This window comes from Magnolia sinica, chromosome 7 (genome assembly GCF_029962835.1).
Source record: "Magnolia sinica isolate HGM2019 chromosome 7, MsV1, whole genome shotgun sequence".
In the NCBI taxonomy this organism is placed as follows: Eukaryota; Viridiplantae; Streptophyta; class Magnoliopsida; order Magnoliales; family Magnoliaceae; genus Magnolia; species Magnolia sinica.
Window position 1 is genome coordinate 90,650,170 of NC_080579.1, and position 25,054 is coordinate 90,675,223.

Sequence of the window (25,054 nt, forward strand, 5' to 3'; positions counted from 1 at the left end):
AGCCTACACACCATATGCTCTTTGCCCTTGACTTCGAACCCCTCTGGTTGGTGCATATAGATCTCTTCTTCCAGGTCACCATGGAGAAAGACAGTTTTAACATCTAACTACTCTATCTCCAGATCCATGCTAGCCACTAACCCAAGCAGCACACGTATGGATGTCATCTTCACCATTGGTGAGAATATCTCCTTAAAGTTTATACCTTTCCTCTGACCAAACCCTTTCACAACAAGTCTGACCTTGAATCTCGTTTATGAATTTTTTGCTCATTCTTCTTTCTAAACACCCACTTGTTACTTAAAGCTTTCTTGCCCTTAAGCAATTTCACCATATCACAGGTGTAGTTCTTATGCAAGGATTTCATCTCCTCTTGCATAGCTTTCAACCACTCCTCCTTATGCTCGTCGGCCAGAGCCTCAGAATAATCTTCTGGCTCTCCCCCATTAGTGGGCATAATGTACTCATGCGGCGAGTATGTTTTGGATGGATGTCTGTCCCTAGATGACCTCCTCACCTATGGCTCAACAGGTGGATCAAGTGAGGGTTCCTCCCCCGATCCATTTTCTATAGGAACTCCCTCGTCCTCTGCACCATGCTGTAATCCCCTGTTATCGAGCACCACAGGAGAAGTAACCAGATCCATGTCTTCTAGCTCACCTGAACTAGGCTGGGTCTTCTCTGGCTTACAAATGTCTTCTATACATTGATCTTTAAAGAAAACCACATCTCTGCTCCTGACGAGCTTATTCTCGATCGGATCCCACAATCTGTAGCTGAATTTTTCATCACCGTACCCCAAGAACATACATTGCCAGATCTTCGTATCGAACTTGGACCTCTCATCCTTTAGTATGTGAATGGATGCCCTACATCCAAACACCTTGAGATGACTGTACAATGGATCTTGTCCAGTTCACACCTTCTCAAGTACTTATCCATTCAACGAGGCTGATGGAGACCTGTTTATCTAATACACGGCTGTGTGCATTGCTTCTCCCCAGAACGTCTTGGGTAACTTTGCATGGGATAACATGCATCTAATTCTCTCTACAATGGTGTGATTCATTCGCTCAGCCACACCATTATGCTGGAGGGTCTTGGGAACCATCTATTCATGCCGTATACCTAGGAACTTACAATACTCATGGAAGTCACCAATGTATTCACCACCATTGTTAGTGCGGATACACTTTAATGATCTGCCCGTCTCTCTCTCGACCATAGCATGAAACATTTTAAACACATAAAAAACCTCGTCCTTAGATTTTAAAGCATAAGCCCAAACCCTCCTAGATGCATCATCTATAAAAGTGACAAAATACAATGCCTCATCCAAGGTTTTTGTCCTCATAGGACCACAAATATCAAATAAACCAAATCTAATGCATGCAATTTATTAACATAAGAAGCAGATTTAACAAATGAAACTCTATGTTGTTTCCCTAATAAACAGTCAATACAGGTTTTGAGAGGTATACCTGTCATGTTTAGAAGGAGCCGCTTCCTTGCTAGTAACTGAAGCCCTTTTTCACTCATGTGGCTTAGACGCCTGTGCCACATGTCAGTAGCTGAATATTCCACTGCATTCAACCCACCCTTGCACACACTGGCACTTGCCTTGTAAAGGGTGCAATATTTCTTCCCTCTGACTGCGATCAACGAACCTTTGATGAGCTTCCACCGCCCACCAGCAAAATGACTTTCATAGCCATCATCATCTAACCTTTCCGTTGACATCAAGTTGAGGTGAAAGTCTGAAATGTGCCTCACATCCCTGAGAACCAATGTGGAGCCCACATCGGTCTTCACACAAATATCACCAACCCCTACGATCTTTGATACGCCAGAATTTTCCTTCTTCACAGTCCCAAAGTCACCTGACTTGTAGCTTATGAAGAATTCCCTGCGTAGAGTCATATGAAATGAAGCTCCTGAGTTTATCACCCAGTCGGTGTCCTGACTCGTAGCCGTGAGACAAATATTATGATCTACTAAAAGAATAATTACAACGTCGCCATTTGAAGTGACCGCGGTGGAGTCTGATTCATCTTCCTTCTCCTTTCTTTTTCCTTTCTTGTCATTCTTCTTCTTATGACATTCATGCTTGTAGTGACCCTTCTTGCCACAATTCCAGCATTCAATATCTTTCCCGGTACTCGACTTGCCTCTTGATTTATCTCGGGCCTTCTCGCCCTTTCTGTTCTTTCCTCTCCCTCAGTCTTATATCATAAGGGCCTCTTGTTGAGTAAACCCTTGAGAATTCCTCCTTGTCTCCTCATTGAAGAGACAACTAATTACCTATTCCATGGATACCTTTTCGTCTGGCGCGAAGTTACTCAGAGACACCACCAATGTCTCCCAACTGTCAGGCAATGAGCTAAGTAATAGCAAAGCCTGTTGTTCATCGTCCAAGACCATCTTCATAGCGGAGAGCTGGTTTAATATGTTACTAACCTCATTCATATGCTCAGCCACAGAACCACTATCTTTGAACTTGAGATTCACAAGTCGTCTTATCAGAAAAATCTTATTGCCGGCTGTCTTCCTCTCATACATCCCTTGCAATTCCAGCCATTGTCTAATAAACCCCACCGCCTTCCGATCCAACTTCTTCCATTCATCATCTAACATATCCTTAGACTTTGCTGATATAACTTAAATTAGAGCATATAAGTCCTTGCAATAAAGCAAGTCCTCCATATTAGCCTTCCATATGGTCCAGTTAGAATCATTGAGACTGATCATCCGTGATGAGCCACATTCCATAATTCAGAACCGATCCCACTCCGTTTAACCAACCTAAATGCTCTGATACCACTTTGTTGAGGGCGTTGTACAAAAATCTTAGGATCTCGCCTCCCAAAACCTCAGAATTATGGGATATAATAAAGTAATGAAATAAATCAAAGTACAAACCACACGATACAAGGGATTTTACGTGGAAAACTCTCAAAGAGGTAAAAACCACGGGACCTCATCCAAAGCAATAATTCACTATGAAGTAGAACGTTATAACCGATCACAAGCATACACCGTTTGGATCAACCTTCTTCACTCATGTAGGAGTGGATGAACAATAAGAGAATAATGAAAACAGAGAGATCTCATTGATCATGAGGACGTAAAAGCGCTGAGACATCGACTGCGAAGTATATCACCTCTACGAGCAGAATCCTCCCTTCCACGAGCTTCTTCCCTCTCTTATCTCTTTCTCTCACCAATTGATATCCCTAAAACCCTTTACCAAACCCTTGCATAGCTTTAGAAAACCCCCTTGCATTGCCCCATAATAACCCTATGACCCCTATTTATAGTTTAGGAAACTCCTTTCCGCACCTATGCGAAAATCGCCTTAAATTTAAGTAGTCCGCACCAAATCCGGACTGAATCTGCGTAACCCTCGACTAGTCGAGCCAGGCCCTCGATTGGTCGAATGGACCCTTGACTGGTTGAGGCCAAAAATTGGAGCTTGCTGGACTTTGAGTCGAGCAGTGCCCTCGACTGGTCGAGCAGCGCGATGATGCAAAGATTTGTGGCATCCGATCCGCACTACATCTCCTCTAAACTGAGGAGAAAAATTCCATCAAGAACGTCACCCCAGCATAGGCCGATAGCTCAAACATGGAGTCTCATACCACAATATTTGGCTCTTGAGTCTTGTCGAATCATAACACACTAATGGTTATGAATGGGCCTCATTCACTAGTGACAGTGGTATCCTATATTCCTTAGAGTATTATAATATCGCTAAGCAAGAGAATAATCGGGCCATGTATTAGACTGATCCGATTGACACGGAAGACCCCAAACAAACTAACATTGGGTGCAAAGCATCCCATGTTGTTCAAACTACCGTTGATCTTTTGTATTTAACTTTGGTTGACCGTATAAGTTTGAGATGACGAAGCCACGATGACCATCCGTTACTCAAGTGATTAGCAAGGCTCGATCGAACATAATGTCAGTTTAATTTATCAATTACACCACAATAGTAATATTGCAATATACTATCACAACCAAATATATCAAGTTTATGACTACATGAATTAGTACAACTTAATGTACATCAATACAAACCCGTGAGTATCAACAATTACATGCCTATACCCCACCAAGGTACATCAATAGAATGAACATGTGATTATCCAATGCTATAATAAGGTTCTAACAAAAGTATTTTGATATTGCCCAAGCATTTCATCAAACATGTTAACTACTAACCGCATCAACATTATGGTTGTAATAATAAAGCAATTTAGGCATAATTATAATAAGAATTTCTACTCAATCAACTGAAAAGCATGGTTTATCACCCTCAAGGGTTAATAAAAGGAAATGTAGGAGAACAGTCCACACCTTATGAGGGTTTTGTCCAGCTTAACACACTACTAAGGTTATGGTTTTAGGGGAAAGCACTGATTTCTATATGAACACAAAGACTATTGGGAGATTCATGCAATTTAACCTATAAATACCTAGTTTGGGAAGTATGATTCATTTCTTACCTCCGATCAACGACGAAAAGGATTCAACGGAATATTTGGGAGTGGTTATGGTTCCGATTGAAGGGGGAGATGTAAAAGGAAAGCACCAATCACCCACTATCACGCATTCTCTCCTTCACTTTATCTCTCTTTCTCTCTCTCTCTCTCTCTCTCTCCTCTCTCTCTCTCTCTCTTCTCCTTCTCTAGTTTAGGGCACAAATTCTTATAGAGTAAAGGAGCTGCCCAAAATAAGGCTTTTATAGCTACAGGAGTGGTGCAAATGGCCCCGAAGGTCAGGATTTTGATTTATTAACCCTATAAGAGGTCAGATTTAATTATTAGGGCCCACATGGAGGTGTACGAGTTGATCTACGCCATTGGATAACTCTCCTTAGTGGGGATCTACATACGGATATGATCACCTTGACATTTGTATTCCACGATCAACGAGTAAGGTTCTAAGTCAGTTCGATGGCCACTAATCATCGATCGGGGCAACGACTGTACTGATATGTGTAGGATATTTGATCGTAATCTAACAATCCAAAAGCCTTAACTTTGGCAAAAAATGGAATTGGGACATTTACTTTAAGTTCAAGACATCTTCTAAAGCAATAACACATCTTATGTGCTTACATTGTGAGCTCAAGTTGAATGATTCTAAGCGCAATCTCTGCTCAATGTCTACGGTGGGCATCAAGCCTGATAAGAGGGACATCTTTCTATAGTTTCAGATTTAGTGGCCCGTTAACGGGCGGTATAGAGCTAATTCAGTTAATATGGGCATTTCTATAATGAGTTAAGACATGAGATTTCTCATGCATGGTGATAAGGGCTTGGTTTAGCTAAGTTCGTAGTGCGGTCTATTCGCAATTAGCAATGATGGTTATTCAGTCCTAATTGTCCTTAATTTATCAAATCTAAGCTAAATAGGGTACTTAGTCAGGTCTGTACGATCTTCTGACAATAATGCTTGTGGACATACTAATGTTCAGTACAAAAATTTTATAGGACGTTACATATACGCTCAATATGTAAACTGTCACTCGAAGATAGGGTTAATTGGCGATATTCAGGTGGGTGTTGGCAAGCCAAGTTGAAATAGATTGGGCACTAGGATTCAAATAACAAACTGTACAGATTTTGTGATGGAAACTCAAGCAAGTAGCCAAAATATGCATTGAATTACCTATGTCTTGAGATAATCATGTGTAATGTTATATAAATCATGTATGGGTTATAAATGCATGCATTATACTTATTGGGTCAAGATAACTCACTCAATAGACTACTAAACATCTAGGATGAAGAGTATGTACATCGCTTGCACGAATTGACAAATGATGTTTATAATATACCACCCGAGCAAACGGAGTATGATATGGCTTTCATGGAAGCATATGAATGCTGGGAGAAATGGGCAACACAAGATGAATAAACATTCTAGTTATTAACACATTTAGATGATTCAAAGTATTTCATTTCTTTTCTTGATTTTGATATTTAATTAGTTTTGGTTTGAATAATGAGATGTGTAAAGAAACATCATATAAATATTTATTTGAAAACTGGATTTATTTATCTAGTTGATATATTCTTTATTTATGTCATGAATTATATAATGGAATGAATGTGCTTACTTAATTTTTCCCCAAGTCACACTCTTAACTAGGCATCTAGGTCAAGAGGGCCCCACTTCTAAAATTAGGGGTGTGACATAACCTACTCAATTCGAATTAGTTTTGCGGCATTATGCAGGCTTTAACAATGAAGGAGTTAGCTTGAAGAGTAATAATAATGATGATCAGTGTTCATGAAGGATGAAGGATAAGTAACATTGAACTAAAGAAGTGGTGTCATGTTGTATTAGAGTGGCATGGGCCCCCAGCTCTTCATTTTATGCTAAATTTATAAATGTGTAAGGTGGTTTACTTGAGACGCATACTGGAATTGGCCTCTGAGATCTTCTCTTAATTAATTGGCCAACTAGCAGACATGGCTGATTATACTTCTGACTCGATATAAGTTTGTAAGATTTTCATTAAATCGGTCAGTCATTGAATAAGCATGACTGATAGTGTTTTTTTTTTTGAGATAATCTTTCATGATTCGTGTTAATCAACTTTCTTTTTGGATGCGCATGGCCAGTCAAGTCATGCCAGTCATGCCATGTGTCTTTGTCCATCACCACCTTAACTTATCATGCATATTAGAGTGCTTCGCTTATGGCTTCACATGAGTGCAACCATTCGCCTTTTACCATTGTGAATGCTACCCGTGTAGCAGCAGTCGCCTTCACTTCTTCGTCTTCCTTCCCAGGTGGCTTTGGTTTTGATTTAAATGTGGGTTGACTTAAAGGTAAAAATGTAATTGACCTGATATCGCCACTAGCTAAATGAATCTTAAAATCTACGACCAGCTAGAAACCATATAATCGCTTTAAAGGTAAAAAAAATCGTGAGATTTCCCAACTTAAGTGACTCCTACAGTTGGTTTGCGACCGCAAATTATGAGTAATGGCCTCAATTATAGAAGAAGAAGGGGTTAGGCACCCTTTTTCGCCCGCGTAATGTGCAGTCTCTACTTTACAAGATTTTGTGGTTTTTTAGAGAATTTAGAAAATTTTAAAAGTTGCTTCATCTACCCATGCTTCGCAGAGTTTAAGACTCTAGGCAAGTAAAAGAGAAAACAAACTACACATAGCCATACTGCGTAGGGTTTAAGACAGTAGGTAGGAAAATAAAATGGCAAAATGATAGATAGGAAAGATGAGTGAAAAAAAAAAGAGTGTGTACACTACTTTCGTGTTTGAAATGTGTGGACTATAATGAGAATTTATTTGAGATGTGAGAAGGAAAATGGGAGACCCGACACCCTCTTCATACAAAACGGATGGTTGGATATCCCTGATTCGAACCTTACTCTTAACTTTACTGACTTTCTCTAACAAGTTAGTTTTTTTTTTTTTTCCAGTTGGCTTTGTTTTGAGCAGGATCTAGGCATAAGTGTGATAGCTTTTTTTACTCTCTTATATGGTAGAGACCTCCTTTGATACTTTTAATATATTAAAAGCAAATGTAAGTTTTTGTTTCCACATTTTACAATGGTTCCCATAAAATGGTTCGATTTTAGATAATTTGTCGGTCAGGTTTACTGTTATATTTACCATTGTTACAGATGTATAGATCAGTAAATCAATTTCAAGATTGTAAAAGTTTTTAGATATATAAATTCGTAACTATGAAAATCTGGAATTAATTTTTTTTTAAAAAAAATAGATATTTGAATAAGGAGGAATTTAGAAAATTTATTTGATTCGAGGCGCGACAAAAGTCACTTGGCTTAAAATTGATTTGTTTTCCTTTGGACGATGTCCGTAGTGTAATAGGGAAAGTGGATAATCAATCTCTATGATACCCTCGAATGTTGTCTCGTCACACCAGCGCACTCGATGTATGAAGACCCAAACTGTCATTGTATGACTGAACTAGATGAAATCGTTTTAAAGGTTCGTAATGAGAGAGAGAGAGAGAGCTGAAAAATTGAACTTAATTTATCAAATTAGAAACCAGAGAAGTCCCTTATATAGACTTTAAAGGTTGCCTTGAATGTGTGTGTACGCACCCCTGCCAATAGACATGACTGTTATTTTTTTTTTTAAAGAAGAAACCTTTTTTGATTTTCAGCTTTGTTTGTTCGGAAATACAAAACAAATAACCGTTGCAAATCACGTCATGTCCACATCCATGGTTCGACCCGGTGCGCGTGCGTGTATGGTTCATGACATAGATTGGGGTTGATGGAGTACCCCGCTATATAGACTTCAAAGGTTGCCTTGAATGGGTGTGTACGCACCCTGCCAATAGACATGACTGTTGTTTTATATATATATATATATATATATATATATATATATATATATATATATATATATATATATATATATATATATATATAAAAGAAGAAACCTTTTTCAATTTTCAGCCTTGTTTATTTGGAAATACAAAACAAATAACCATTGTAAATCAAAATTTCAAAATGCAACAAAAACTTTTAGGCTTATAAGTATACTCGTGTGCGTGCACGCACACCACACCGCACCGCGCCACATCACATCACGTCCACATCCATGACTCGACCCGGTGCGCGTGCGTCTATGGTTCATGGCATAGATTGGATTTGATGGAATAGCCCTCCCTTTTTCGGTTTTCGGCTTTGTTCGGAAATACAAAATAAATAACCATTCCAAATCAAAATTTCAAAAGGCAACAAAAACTTTTATGCTTGCAAGTATACTTACGCGCGTGCAGGCACACCACACCACACTGCACCACATCACGTCACATCCACATCCATGGTTCGACCCGGTGTGCGTGCGTGTATAGTTCATGGCATAGATTGGGGTTGACGGAATAGGCCCCCCTCCCAAAACCAAATTCGCATGCCTCCTGAAAGGTGAACCCAACTTTTCTTCTTGCTTATTTGATGTGGGACTAAACCCACACCACTACAAGACAAAATGCCTTTGTTGTTTTTTTAAAAAATTTGGAGGGATTTTTTAAATCATTTAAAAATTATTTATTTACTTATTTTAAAACACCAAAAATATAACAAGCGACACCATGAACCCGAGCCATACACTTCCTTCCAACTAAAGAAGAAACATTATGTCAGTATGGAAAATGTTCATATGAGGTCGAGCTTTATGTGTGCATTCTTTTCCACTGGGTCCAAACCACAACATCTAACTCAACCCATGACTTGGGTGGGACACACAACTAAAATGTTAAAAATGGACACCCGCAGGTAAAACCTTTTTTTTTTGTGTGTTCCTCCAAGACATAGTTCAAACATCGATTTAACGTGACTCTTATGTATGGTGATCAAGATCATTAATCTGGTGGACCGAGGCAAGGATGGGACATCCCATAAAGGCAAGGCGATTGAGTTTTGGTAGCCATCTAATCAATCACTTGATAAATAAGAAGTTCATTGGCAAGCCGATCATAACGTTGTCTAGAGGTGGGCATCAAGTCGAGTTAGACTGAGTTGGGGTTGATCCGACTCGATCCAATTTTGAAATAGGCTTGACTCGAACTCAACTCGATTCGGTACCGAGAGTAGCATGCCTGACTCGATCCGAGTCCGGATCTGGCCTGGACTTATCTGGATCGAGTCTGACTTGGTCACAAGTACCGAGTTGGGTCGAGTCGGCACCGAGTCGGGTTGGGTGCAACGGGTATCCATGACTTGAAATCACAACTCGGAACCTAGGTGCACTTTGTGACCGAATCTAGAATGTAAAAGTTTTATATATATATATATAGAGAGAGAGAGAGAGAAAGAAGTTGAGTCAGTGCCGAGTTGGATTTTGGGTCGAGTTACTGGGTGACTCGAACTCGACTTGATTTGAGTTTAGATTGGATCTCGATTTAGATCGACTCGCTCACTCAGTTCGGATCGAGTCAGATCTAAACGAATTGAGTTTGTTGAGTTGAGTCTCCTGTGCCCAGCTCTAGCCTTGTCACATCTATTTGGGTTAGCTCTACAGTCATGCCACTCCTCTTTACCTAGGTCTAACTAAAAAAATGTGCAAGGGTGTAAATGCAATAGGCAAGTTCACAATAATCAGGTGGTTTCAATTGTCTAATTACTATTATTTTTATCCATGACCGGACAACGTGGGGCCTACTAGATGGACAATCTCAACATGTTTGCTAGAGTGATAGAGCTTCATAGAACGGAGCACATCATTATAATATTTAAAAATAAAAATAAAATAGAACAATGGTCTTGACTATGATATTAGCATTTTCCAAAAGAAAGTAGCAAAAAAGAAGTGAAGGAACCAAGTATTCCATTTCCATCCTTAAATGAAAAGATAAGACGGAGGGGTGAAACTCTACATGCTAAGTAGGGAAAGGTATTCATGTATAAATCAGAAAGCCATGTTGACAAGTCGAGGCACAAGAATACTTTATTCAATTCATTGCTGAGTCGAAACTCAACGAGTCACGCTCGATTACTATTGTCAACTCCAAACTATAATTCTTTAATGGGATCGGTAGGCTTTTCGTATGAACTGACTCTGTTAGACTGACCAATTGCTAAAGTTAGATGGAGATTTGAGCACATAAAAGCAAAACCTGAATGTGTGGGTGGTTCTTCGCTCTCGAAACTATCTAATGTTAGTTTCAAGTGCCAATTCCCCAGTTATTATGATAGAAAAGTATTCTGCCCACTCCAATTACATGGACACTTCCAAACTCTTCCCTTAGTTCTACAAAAAGAGTGTAACTGTAAATGTTGCAGGGTTATGATAAGCTTGAGTTAATGTTATCATAATGTAGGCTTTTGTTTCTTCTGGGTTGTTGGTGTTTTATACTTTATGGTGTTAGATCAAATGATACAAATGATGCACAACATATATTGTAATAAGATAGATGGAAATTTTTGATTATTTTGATGGTCGAATTCGGCGGAAACTCGAAGAGTCATAATTAGATTGGAAAAAGGTTAAGTCTAATTGGCAACTGTTACAGGACACGTCTTATGACTGTGATAGATGGCAATCACACAACCAAAGGTAAAAACAGCTGAAAATTGGGTCAAGCCAGTGACAAATTTGGCCTATGCAGTACAACATCGCACAAGAGAGACCTTTTTACGGTCCAAATGCTTGGTATAAAGACGTCATAAGAATGAGATAAGGGCAAAGCCAAGTTAATTGATTTAGGTGGTGCATGACGCACATTCAAGAGGAAGAAAAGATAGCTACCAACTACACATGGTAGAACGCAACAGGCTTCAACCCACGTAGTATCCGAAAGGCATGCGCGTGATAGAAATGCCTGGAAAGACTAGAAGTGTGCATAAGGTTTTGTTGTGGGTTAGGCTTGGAAAGACCTCAGCCTTGTCTAGGCCCAACCCATTGACAGCCCTGGACCTCATCCACGATGTCGAAAGAAATTATTGCAGTTATAACCTAGGCATGACTCACCATGATGTTTGTGAGAAATCCACCCTATCCATCTATTCTACCATATCATGGTAGGATATAAACCCAAAAATAAGTTAAATCCAAAACTCAAGTGAGCTGCATGACAGAAAACGGTGAAAATTAAGTATCAACCATTGAAACATTCGCACAACTACGTACAAAAGTTTCGGATCAAGTTAATATTCATGTTTTTAGTTCATCTCAATAAGAACAACCATAAGAAGGGTTTGGATGACATATAAATATTATAGTGGATCCTAATGTGGTTTTAATGATATCAATCTCCCTACCTACATTTTCCTGCTGCCTCGCCTTCTTGAACTTTGGATTTGCCTCATTTTGGGCTCATGTCCTTAGCATGAGTTGGCAAAAATAGATATACATAATAAATTTCTTTCAAACATCATGATAGGCCTCACCTAGCTTCTAACCACAAGAACTATATATATATATATATATATATATATTTAACACATGCACACACACCGCCACACACTCACGCCATAGTGGGATTTCACCACCTATGGGTGCTTGAACCCTTGACCAGGTGTTGAAACTCTTAAGAGTCTACCACCGGAGCAAGAGCAAGGACTCTTGACCTCTTAAGGATAGACACACATCATCAAATTAAGTCACACTTCCTACTTCTTGATCTATGTTGTTAAGACTGATAATATTTGTGATCGCGCGTAGTCTCACTTCACTTAAATTAAATGTTGTGATGACTACTGTGATCTGATACTAGTGGTCTTGATGGACCATATTGTCATAGCATTGCCCATATTATCCAACAATTACATTGGTTAACCATTTGGATGTTTTCTCAAAATTAAGACATATTTTCAAAATATTAATCATTAACATTGATCAATGAGGCCCAAGTGGGAGAATGTAAGAACTCTATAAAGTGGACCTTGTTGATTAAGGGTCTAGATTATCTTAAGGATTGGATAATGTGATTGGGTGTACCAGTGGGCCCCACTTAATTGTGATACATCCATATATTCAAGTAGGGGTGAGATGCTAGAACTATAACACAAATATAGTATTCGAGAGGAAATGGGATTGCAATTTGTGTGGAGACTTTGCAAAGAGGAGTTTTAATGGGCTTTAAACTCATCTACCCTCAACATGTATAAAGCAATGTTGGGTGCCCAATCCAATACCATCGATGGAAGCTTCAGCCCTATTACAACTTCTCTAAGGGTGTAAGGAGAGGAAGACTTCAACATCCTATATACAACAATAGCGTCCCAACAAGATAAGTAATATGGTTCTTTAGATCTCTATATCCAATGCAGAGAAAGGTCCTTTGGCAATTCCGCATTCAGATATAACACAACTAACACTACAAAAGCAATGAGAACGGTACTAATGGCTTTGGTCTTGCCACGGAATATAATCGTAGCCATAGATCTTTAGCTACGGCTTTTATCCTCAACCTCTGACCCTTTTTTGGTAGTAATAAGTAACATGGCCATTACAATGTAGTTACATACCAATAAAACTAAAGACTATCACATAACATAGCTACTAAAACAAGTAGGATAACTCCAGTTTGTAAACACAATGTCAGGAACAATTTAAGAGAAGTGATACATTGGAAGAAGATGAAGAGGAAATTTCTTATGAGCAGCCAACCTTGAATCTTCACTCATGTCAAGGTTCTCTTTATTTGCTTACATAACATGGTAATACATCCAAACAAGATGAAGAGGAAATTTTTCATGAGTAACCAACCCTTAAGCTTCACTCATGTCTAGAACCCCCTTATTTGCTTACATATATAACATTGTAATATATTGGAACAAGATGAAGAGAAATTTTCTTATGAGCATCCAACCCTGAAGCTTCACTCATGTCTAGATTCTCCTTATTTGCTTATAAAACATAACTGCTATATAACTAGTAGGATAACCCCAGTCTGTAAGAAGAATATCCAACAACTTAAGAAAAGTGATATGTTGGAATAAGATGAAGAGGAATTTTCTTATGAACACCTATCCCTGAATCTTCACTCATGTCCATATCCTTATTTGCACCTCCAGTAAACTCCCAATCAAACCAATATAAAACATTGGCAAGAGAAATCTCCAAAAAATTATTGGCAAATGTCATTCCAGGGCAAATCCTCCTCCCTGACCCAAAAGGAATTACTGAAAATCATTTCCTTTGAAGTCAATTGAGCTGTTGACAAATCTCTCTGGGAGAAACTCATTAGCATTTTCCCATGAATTAGGGTCCCTCCCAATGGCAAATGCATTGACCAAGACTCTTGTTTTTGGAGGGATAACATAGCCTTGTAGTATCACACTTGATATGGATTCACGTGGAATTAATAGGGGTGCAGGAGGGTGAAGTCGCAAAGTCTCCTTAATTACGCATTTCAAGTAGTTCATCTGAAGAAGGTCCTTCTCTTCCACTTTCATTTTTCTCCCAACCACCCTTCTTACCTCTTCTTGAGCTTTCATCATAGCATTAGGACTCTTAACAAGTTCAACCATGGCCCATTCTAAGGAGTTTGTGAGTCCAGTTGCTGCAACGTACATATCCTACGGATATAAAATTAGAAAAAGGAAGAACATATGAGTAATCAATTCAATCAATCATCCAAAAACTCAATTCCTACCTTTAGGATATATGCATGTTCAGTGTTTGAATTAAAAGGAAATATTACAATATCTAACCCCTTGTGACTGGTGCGCCACTTCCCTTTTTTTTTCCTTTCTCTCTTGCATGAGTGGTGTACGTGTGGTAGTTGGGGACTTCACATGTGTGGAAACTTACCTAGCTCGTAAAACACATATTCTTCATTGAACATGTAAAATCCACGTAAACGGATTAGCTAGTGAGCCTTCAACTAGCCAATGGCTAGTGGTAGTTGGTATGTGGGCTCATCATGATGTATATGTTTCATCCATGCCATCTATCTATTTTTCCAGATCATTTTATGATATTATCCCAAAAATGAGATGGACCCATATCTCAAATGGACCACACACTGTTAATTAAACGCTCACCATTAAAAACTTCTTGCGAGCCACAAAAGTTTTGAATCAATCTGATATTTCTTTTTTCCCTTCATCCAGGTCTGTACGACCTAATCAACAGGTTGGATATCAAATACACATTACAGTGGGCCCTAGAAGGTTTTTAATGGTGGACATTCAATCACTATTGTTTTCCGGTGGTGTGGTCCAAATTAGTTTTAGATTGGCCTCTTTTTTGGTATATACCCTAAAATAGTCTTTACAAAATGAATGATAGGTGTGGATAAAACATATACATCATGGTGAGCCCACGTAGCACCAACCACTAGCCACCTTGTTAAAGTCACTAGCCAAACCGCGTCCAAAATGGACTCCTCTCATTATCATTAGGCGCAATCGAGAAGTACATCCACTCCTCTCTTTATCATTAGGCGCAATCGAGAAGTACATCCACTCCTCTCGTTATCATTAGGCCCAATCAAGAAGTACATCCAGTACTCCTCTCTTTATCATTAGGCGCAATCGAGAAGTGCATCCACTCCTCTCTTTATCATTATACCCAATCGAGAAGTACATCCAGTACTCCTCTCTTTATCATTAGGCCCAATCGAGAAGTACTACTTCTCTGTTCTTGAGATGCATATGTATCTATCAAGGTAACGGTCCTAAAAGCACATGTGACGCGAGAGAGAGAGAGAGAGAGATGACTACCAAGGCAATGGCTTTGATGTTTTCTTTGGAGATTTGAACACCAGTAGTGCAATCCTTTTGAATGTGGAGCAATATATCCACAAAGCCTTTACGTTCATCATTCACATCTCCACTCTTATTATTAAGATGGTCCTCAATCACTTGATCAAAGAAACTATCCAACCCTCTAGAATTCCTCTTTAATTTTCCATCCAAACCAGTCAAAACATCGAACCATCCAAACAATGGAAAAAGATCCGCCGCACTAAATGCTCCCAAAAGCAGTGGAAGTTCCCTAGCCATATCAGCAAACGTATTCCTTCCATTACTATCTCTTTCTATATAATTCTTCCCCAAAGCAACCCTCGATACAACACTACTCGTTAGATGAAGAAACTTCTTCGTTATATCAATAGTACCTGACATCAAACATGAACCCTTTATCTCTTTTATCATACTCGTAATTTCCTCTTCTCTAACATACGCAAATGACTGCACTCTCTTAGGACTTAGAAGTTCTGTAACCGATATCTTCTTCGCTTGCCTCCAATACTCCCCATAAGCTGCCATTGCCACGTCGGTGCAACCATATAAAAGTTCCTTTGCTGCAGTGAAAGTTGGTCGGCTTGAAAATGTAAGATCATGTGTTCTCATGACCTCTTGAGCCATCTCAGCTATTGAAACAGTGAGAGTGGGAGTGCTTCCCAAATGAAGAAGCATCAACGGTCCATATTTTCTAGAGAGAGCTCGTAGAGAACGGTGTGGTAGAGAACCCAGCTGGTGAAGGTTTCCTATGATTGGAAGCTTGGATGGAGAAGGTGGTTGATTATGTTTCTTGGATTGAATTCTATTCAATCCAAATAGGATTAGAAGAATAATGAGGAAGAAGAAAATAGATGAAAAGATAGCCATTGAATGTTGTTGTTGTAAGAAACTACAAACCATCTCTCCTTATATAGAGCAGAGGAACTGGAAAGGTTGGAGTATAAATGGGCCGGGCTCGGGCCTGTATTTAATAAGGTGGCCCGAAATAGTTTAAAATCCGGGCTTATACCTACCTTAAGCCCGGCGTATTGATAGAACTATGGAAAGGTACGCGATTGCCATGGCTTCCACCAAAAATGTTTCTAATATCAACAGCCAACTTCCTACTGTATATTTTGAAAAGTCATTTTTGAGCATGATACTAAATTGATAAAAAATTTAGGTGGATAAGATTAATCTCAACAGTTAAAATTTTTATGGATTGTGATGGAATGTTTATTTTCCATCCAAGCTGTTGATAAGGTCATAAATACTTAGATGAAGAGACCAAATAAATATTATTTTCATCCGAAGATTTTGTAGCCCCCAATGAGAAGATTTTAATGGTTAATTAGTATTGTTTCTTGTATTATGGTCCGTTTGGGATTTTGAACGGATTTGTTTTCTTTGGATTATGCACTAAAATGAGATTTTAATGTGGATGAACGTGTGAATGTAATCACATGCATTACAGTGGGCCCCACAGTCAGAGTCTCACCTACATTGGTGGACATGGGGTTTCACCTGATGACGATGACACGATCGGACTGCAATTCCATGGGAAAGCCTTTGGCAGGAAGTTCCTGGGGAAGGATTGTGGGTGAGGCCGACTGATATGTTTGTGAGAAATCCAACTCGTTCATCCGTTTTTCGATCTCATTTTAGGAAGTGTGAATAAAAATAAGGTGGATAAAAAACTCAAATGGGCCACACGAGAGGAAACAGTGGGAATTTAGTGAACACCGTTGAAATATTTATATGGCCACGAAAGTTTTGTATCGGTCTAAGTTTTTGGTGTCTTTACTTCAGCCCAGTGAAAATGACCTCATAAACAGTTTGGATGGCATATTGACATCAAGGAGGATGGTAGGAAGGTTTCAACGGTAGGATTCCTTTCCAAACTATTTCATCTTGTATGGGCCAGTTGAGCTTTGGATCCTCCTAATATTTGGTTGCATGTCCTAAAATGAGCTCAAAAAATGGATGGACGGCTTGGATTTCTCATAAACATCATGGTGAACCCCACCTTACATACCAATGTAGGAACTCTTGCGAAAGGCTTCCGAAGGAAATCCACGCGCTGACACGACCTCATGAAACAGGAAACGGATTGGCTACTCCCCCTGCCACCAACCCCGTGGCTGATGGTCGGTGCTCTGTAGGCCCTACTATGATGTATGTGTTTCATCTATTCCGTTCATCCATTTTTAAAGATCAATTTAGGTCTTGATCCCAAAAATTAGAGGTATGTAAATCTCAGGTGATCTACACTACATGAAAACAATAGTGATTGGATATCCACCATTAAAATCCTCCTAATGCACACTGTACCGTTTATTTGATATCCAATCTATTGATTAGGTCATACAGGCCCAGTTGAAGGGAAAAAATAAAAATCAACTTGATCCAAAGCTTTTATGGCCCCCAAAATATTTTTAATGGTATTCAACAATGTTTCCTGTAATGTGGTCCATTTGAGATTGGGATATACCTCATTTTTGGTCTCATACCATAAAATAGATGGACAGCATGGATGAAACATATACATCAGGGTGGGCCAGCCATCGGCTGGTGTCAGGGGGGAGTAGCCAATCCGTTCCCCACGAAGCAAGCCGATTTTCTCACTCACGAATGGAGTGCGGACCACCTGGCACAACTTTAATGTGGGAAATTTATCTGGGTCCCACCAAGATTTATATGTTAGATCAACACCGTCCATCAATTTTTCTATATCATTCTAGAGTATGATTTTAAAATTGAGGCAAAACCAATGTTTAAGTAGATCACACAACTGAAAGAAGTAGGGATTGAACCAGCTGTTGTTGAGACCTTCCAAGTGCAAACCATAAGACCACGCAGATGAAGGGACAAATATCAGCTTGATTAGCACCTTCCTTGGTCCCATGATGTTGAGATAAGTTTTCAATGGTAGCTGTCCAATTTCTACTTTTTCCTGTGATGGTCCACTTGAGATTTGGATCCACTTTGGTTATGGGCTGGTATATTACAATCATCTGATTAAATGGATAAACAGTATGGATCAAAGAAATACATCATAGCAGGGCCACCTAAATTTCACCCGTAGAGAAATTGCCCTGGGTGCAGTGTCACATTATGGGGAGAGAAGAAAAATGGAAGTGTTGACATGTGGAACGTCCATGGCCCCAGCATGATGTGTGTGTCAGATCCACACGCTACATTCATTATTCCATCCAACCAATCATCCATCCCTCCCATCTATCCAACCGATCATCCACCCATCCTTCCCTCCCTCCCATCCAACCAATCATCCACTTATCCATCCCTCCCTCCCATCTATTTATCCATCCAACCATCCATCCATCCATTTCCATAGATGTTTTACGATATCGATATATATATATATATATGATTTTTTAATGTATAATATATATAATATAGGGTTTATGATTTTTTTTATTAACAAGTAATGTATAACTATGTATAAATATAATATATAATTAATAGGGTTTATTGTATAGGATTTTTTATATTTAATAAATAATAAATAATATAATGCAATGACTGATGATCGGGTTCGATTGCTTACCGCACCAGATGGGCGGGTAGGGCAACAAGGGATGAGCAGGGCAGGGCAAGGCGACGAGCGAGTACCGAGCAGAGATGGGCAGCAGCGGCATCAATGGCTGGATTGGCGGCAGGGTGAGCAGAGACGGGCGAGCAGAAGAGATGGGCAGCAGCGGCAACAATGGTTGGACTGGTGGCAGGGTGAGCAGAGAAGGGCGAGCAGAAGAGATGGGCAAGCAAAGACGGGCGGGCAGGGCAGCAACCAATGAGGGATGGGTAGGGCAGGGCAGGGGCGATGGGTGAGTACCGAGTAGGGGCGGTAGGTGAGCATAGACGGACGGCCATATTAGTTGAGAGAGAGGGAGATAGAGAGAGAGAGAGAGAAAGGGAGTGAGGGAGGGAGGGGAGAGGAGAGAGGGTTCAAGCTCAGGCGGCTGGCGAGCTGGGTTGTATAAGAAAGAGGGGTAGGGTTTAAGGTTTAAAATTTGACTCGAGTCAAACTGAATTGAGTCGAGTCAAACCGAGTCGAACCGAGTTCGAGTTATATACTGATCCGAGTCAAATCGAGCTTGGGTAAGCTCAAACTCGGCTCGAAATATTTTTAAGCTCAAAAATTCAGTTTGATTCGGCTTAAACTCAGTTTTGAATTGAGTCGAATCGAGCTTTTTTGAGTCGAGTCAAGCGAGTTAACCGAGCTAACTTGGTCGTGTACAACTCTACACCTGACAGTGATCCCACCCTTTATTCTCCATGGAAGCCAAAGATATGTGTACGTGAGATCTACTCCAATTATTAGATGTGTAATCTCATTCTATATGGACATAACCAAAAAATCAGTTGACTTGTGATCTATGTTGGTCACACCAATGGAATAGTTGAGAGAAAGACATCCACCCTTAATTTTTACAAGGTCTCCCTTGATGAATATTTACATTCTACTATAACTATTACATGCCATATCAAAAGCTAGGCATCGAGCCCAAAAATCAAGACCATATGGTATTTAAGTGAGCCAAACCAAAGGAGACAGTTTAGAGTTTGAGCTTTTCAAGTACTCCATTTGTAATTGTGTGGTCCACCTAAACCAAGTATGAGGCTATTTTTTATGTCGTGCATCTAACTTACGATGAGAAAGGTAATAGTCGAGGTGGATTTCACGTGAACACCAAGGTAAGGATCACTCAAATAAGCTACCCCTTTTTACAAAGTGATTTAATCTCTCTCAACCGTTTACTAGCTTTAATTATAATTTTTCTTAAAATGAGACAACTAGTTGGACGTCCAACTAGTTTTGTGTGAACATATGTGTGTGTGTGTGTAATGGTGTGTGTGTATTACACACACACCATTACACACACACACACACACACACACACACACACACACACACATATGTATGTATGTATGTACACACACACACACACACATATATATGATCTAGAAACAAACTTATCTATATGGGTAAGAATAATTGAACTTTATATGCATAGCGAGATTGTATATATCTTTTAACTTGTATGTTTTGTAGTTACTATATTGTATGAGTTGAATAGTATTGAATTGTGAAATGGACATGACATTTTATAAGAGTGAACACCATATAGCTCAGGGAATAATCGTCCCTTAAATAAATGGGAGGAGAAGACCCGAGGTGCGAAATTTTAACCTATATGGTACCAATAAGGCATCCGTCAAGGACTACAAGTTTGGGTGGGGTAAGAGTCTAATAAGCTCATAACAGGTTACTCGGTGATCATCTAGGCCAGGTGTAATACTATAAGACCAGAGGATTAATCAATACCCGAGGCTTATTATGTAACACCCTGAATTTCAGACGTTAAGAACGAACTTGATCCTCAATATTCCGAGTGTCACTTTTTCTTTGAGAACACGTGATTTATCGGTACGATTTCATTGGTATCCAAGCATTCATAAGAGTTAAGCTAAATATTGTACATAAATCCAACTACAAGTGTATACGTGAGAAGATCTAAACACACATTTACACGATCACATCTCATAGAGTCCACCCAGTTAGGCACCCAATATACATGTGCAAAAATAATATAAAGTGTATAGTGTATTGTTCTTGTCCAATTATCCAACAAAACTCTGGCGAATAACTACACCAATATACAACTAATCATCAACTCCTAAAAGTACGAAAACTCCTCCGTGGGGTCAATGTACTCATTCTCAAAAGCATCTGCCTCTATGGTACCTATATCGGTGAAATCATTTGGTTGGTGTTTTAAAACATCATCCCAGGTAGGAGTGAGTGAGTAGTATCATTATTCTAAGTTACACATATTATCAACATAATCAGGCATAGGCAATGATATCAATACAAAATAAGCAATTTCCTAACTAGTTATTTAAGTACATACATGGCATGATATGCGAATGTATAGCCCAGGAACAACAACAATTGTAACACTTTCTCAACAACATCATAACCAACGAAACAACTAATCAATTGAACAATGGTTCGCCTTTAGCGTAACCCATAGATGCATGGTATAATATGTATGATTAGCCAAATAGTTATTATTCCTAGTTCAAACTACCGTTTCGCGAAGTCGTGATACAACCATCGTATCGCAGGTCTCTACTCGGATCACATGGCTCGTTATGGGAAAAGGCAACTTCCCACTAATATCCCTGAATCCCATTTAGGGTTCATCGTTCAATGGTCCAACATACATAATCAATAATGGTAAGAGCACATCGCCCAAGAGCACTCATAAATTATCAATAACATAGTAGGCTCGTGGCCTTCATTAACGATCAGTGGTCACTATAAGGAGGCTCACCACCCAATGTTTTACCAATATGGTGGGCTCATCATGCCCGATATATTTACCAATATGGTCGGAACTGTTGGGGGCGCTGCATTAAAATCTTAGGATCTCGCCTCCCAAAACCTTAGAATTATGGGATATAATAAAGCAATGAAATAAATCAAAGCACAAACCATATGACACAAGAGATTTTACATGGAAAACCTTTAAAGAGGTAAAAACCACGGGACCTCGTCTAGAGCAACAATTCACTATGAAGTAGAATGTTACAATCGATCACAAGCACACACCGATTGGATCAACCTTCTTCACTCACACAGGAGTGGATGAACAATAAGAGAATAATGAAAACGGAGAGATCTCACCGATCACGAGGACGTAGAAGCGCTGAGACGTCGACTGCGAAGTAGATCACCTCTACGAGTAGAATCCTCACTTCCACAAGCTTCCTCTCTCTCTTTTCTATTTCTCTCACCAATTGATAGCCCTAAAACCCTTTAGCAAATCCTTACATAGCTTTAAAAACCCCATTATATTGCCCTAGAATAACCCTAGGACCCCTATCTATAGTTTAAGAAACTCTTTTCCGCACCTATGTGAAAATTACCTCAAATTTCGCAGTCCGCACCAAATCCGGACTGAATCTGCGTAACCCTTGACTAGTCGAGCCAGGCCCTCGACTGGTCGAGGCTAAAAATTGGAGCTTGCTGAACTTTGAGTCGAGTACTGCTCGACTGGTCGAGCAGCGTGGTGATGCCAAGATTTATGGTATTCGATCCGCACTACATCTCCTCTGAATTGAGGAGGAAAACCCCATCAAATCTCTCTCTTTTCGACTCAGGAGGAATTCACCTTCTTCAAGCCAACCAGGTTTTTATACACCTCAAACTTGCCCTTGAGCAATGCCTTGGTCATCATGTCTAACCCATTATCATCCATGTGGACCTTCTCAAGCTGTAACACCTTCTGTTCCAAAGTATCTCTGATCCAGTGATACCGAATCTCTATATGCTTCGACTTGGAGTACTGACTTGGATTCTTGCTTAAGTGTATAGCACTTTGACTATCGCAATAGATCACATGTTGTTCCTGCTTCAGGCTAAGTTTCTGTAGGAACCTCTTCATCCAAAGCATCTCTTTATATGCCTCTGTGACCGCAATATACTCGGCCTCTGTCGTCGACAATGCTACGACCTTCTGTAGCTTGATCTGCCAAGAGACCGCTCTCCCTTCAAACATGAACATGAACCCCGATTTAGACTTCTTAGAGTCTATGTCACCTATCATATCTGCATCTGTGTAGCCTTCTAACACATGTTTTCCATTACCATAGCATAAGCTCAACCTGAATGAGCCTCTTAGATACCATAGTATCCATTTCACTGCTGTCCAATGTTCTTTACCAGGATTGGCAAGATACCGGCTAACAACACTAACCGCATATGCAATGTCTGGACTCTGGGCGCATACACACCATAACATACATCGAACTTCTTACCGTTGATGCGTAGGGTATCTTCCTTATCTCATCCACCTCTGCCTTCATCTTTGGACATTGCTTGTCGCTCAATTTGAAGTGACCATCCAATGGAATATTGACCGGCTTCACTGTATTCATATTGAACCGCTCTAGGACTTTCTCAATATATCATTCTTGTAACAACCAAAGCTTTCTGTTGCTTCTGTCACGGGTTATCTCCATTCTTAGGATTTGTTTAGCTGGGCCCAAGTTTTTCATCGCAAACGACTTGCCCAACTCCTGTTTTAGCCTGTCAATCTTCTTAATGTCTTTACCCATGATGAGCATGTCATCAACGTACAACAGTAGAACTAACAAATCACCATATGAGAACTTGCGCACGTACACACAGTGGTCCAACTCTGTTCTATCATATCCATGCTTTAACATGAACGAGTCAAACTTCTTGTACCATTGCCTTGGAGCTTGTTTTAGCCCATACAAACTCTTCCTCAGCTTACACACCATATGCTCTTTGCCCTTGACTTCGAACCCCTCTGGTTAGTGCATATAGATCTCTTCTTCCAGGTCACCATGGAGAAAGACAGTTTTAACATCTAACTGCTCTATCTCCAGATCCATGCTAGCCGTTAACCTAAGCAGCACACGTATGGATGTCATCTTCACCATTGGTGAGAATATCTCCTCGAAGTCTATACCTTTCCTCTGACCAAACCCTTTTACAACAAGTCTGGCCTTGAACCTCGTTTATGAATTTTTTTGCTCATTCTTCTTTCTAAATACCCACTTGTTGCTTAAAGCTTTCTTGCCCTTAAGCAATTTCACCATATCACAGGTGTAGTTCTTATGCAAGGATTCCATCTCCTCTTGCATAGCTTTCAACTACTCCTCCTTATGCTCGTCGGCCAGGGCCTCATAATAATCTTCTGGCTCTCCCCCATTAGTGGGCATAATGTACTCATGCGGCGAGTATCTTTTGGATGGATGTCTGTCCCTAGATAACCTCCTCACCTATGGCTTAACAGGTGGATCAAGTGAGGGTTGCTCTCCCGATCCATTTTCTATAGGAACTCCCTCGTCCTCTGCACCATGCTGTAATCCCCTGTTATCAGGCACCACAGGAGAAGTAACCGAATCCATGCCTTCTAGCTCACCTAAACTAGGCTGGGTCTTCTCTGGCTTACAAATGTCTTTTATACATTCATCTTTAAAGAAAACCACATCTCTGCTCCTGACGAGCTTATTCTCAGTCGGATCCCACAATCTGTAGCTGAATTTTTCATCACCGTACCCCAAGAACATACATTGTCAGATCTTCGTATCGAGCTTGGATCTCTCATCCTTTAGTACGTGAACGGATGCCCTACATCCAAACACCCCGAGATGGCTGTACAATGGATCTTGTCCAGTTCACACCTTCTCAGGTACTTATCCATTCAACGAGGCTGATGAATACCTGTTTATCCAATACACTGCTGTGTGCATTACTTCTCCCCAGAACGTCTTGGGTAACTTTGCATGGGATAACATGCATCTAATTCTCTCTACAATGGTATGATTCATTCGCTCAGCCACACCATTATGCTGGAGGGTCTTGGGAACCATCTGTTCATGCCGTATACCCAGGAACTTACAATACTCATGGAAGTCACCAATGTATTCACCACCATTGTTAGTGCGGATACACTTTAATGATCTGCCTGTCTCTCTCTCGACCATAGCATGAAACATTTTAAACACACTAAAGACCTCGTCCTTGGATTTTAAAGCATAAGCCCAAACCCTCCTAGATGCATCATCTCTAAAAGTGACAAAATACAATGCCTCACCCAAGGTTTTTGTCCTTATAGGACCACAAATATCAAATAAACCAAATCTAATGCATGCAATTTATTAACATAAGAAGCAGATTTAATAAATGAAACTCTATGTTATTTCCCTGATAAACAGTCAATACAGGTTTTGAGAGGTATACCTGTCATGTCTGGAAGGAGCCACTTCCTTGCTAGTAACTGAAGCCCTTTTTTACTCATGTG

General features: G+C 39.9%; 1 pseudogene; it reads right to left on the reverse strand.

Annotated features, from left to right (window-relative positions):
* Positions 1-13,003: 13,003 nt before the first annotated feature.
* Positions 13,004-16,130, reverse strand: LOC131251688 (cytochrome P450 71A1-like; annotated as a pseudogene).
* Positions 16,131-25,054: the final 8,924 nt, after the last annotated feature.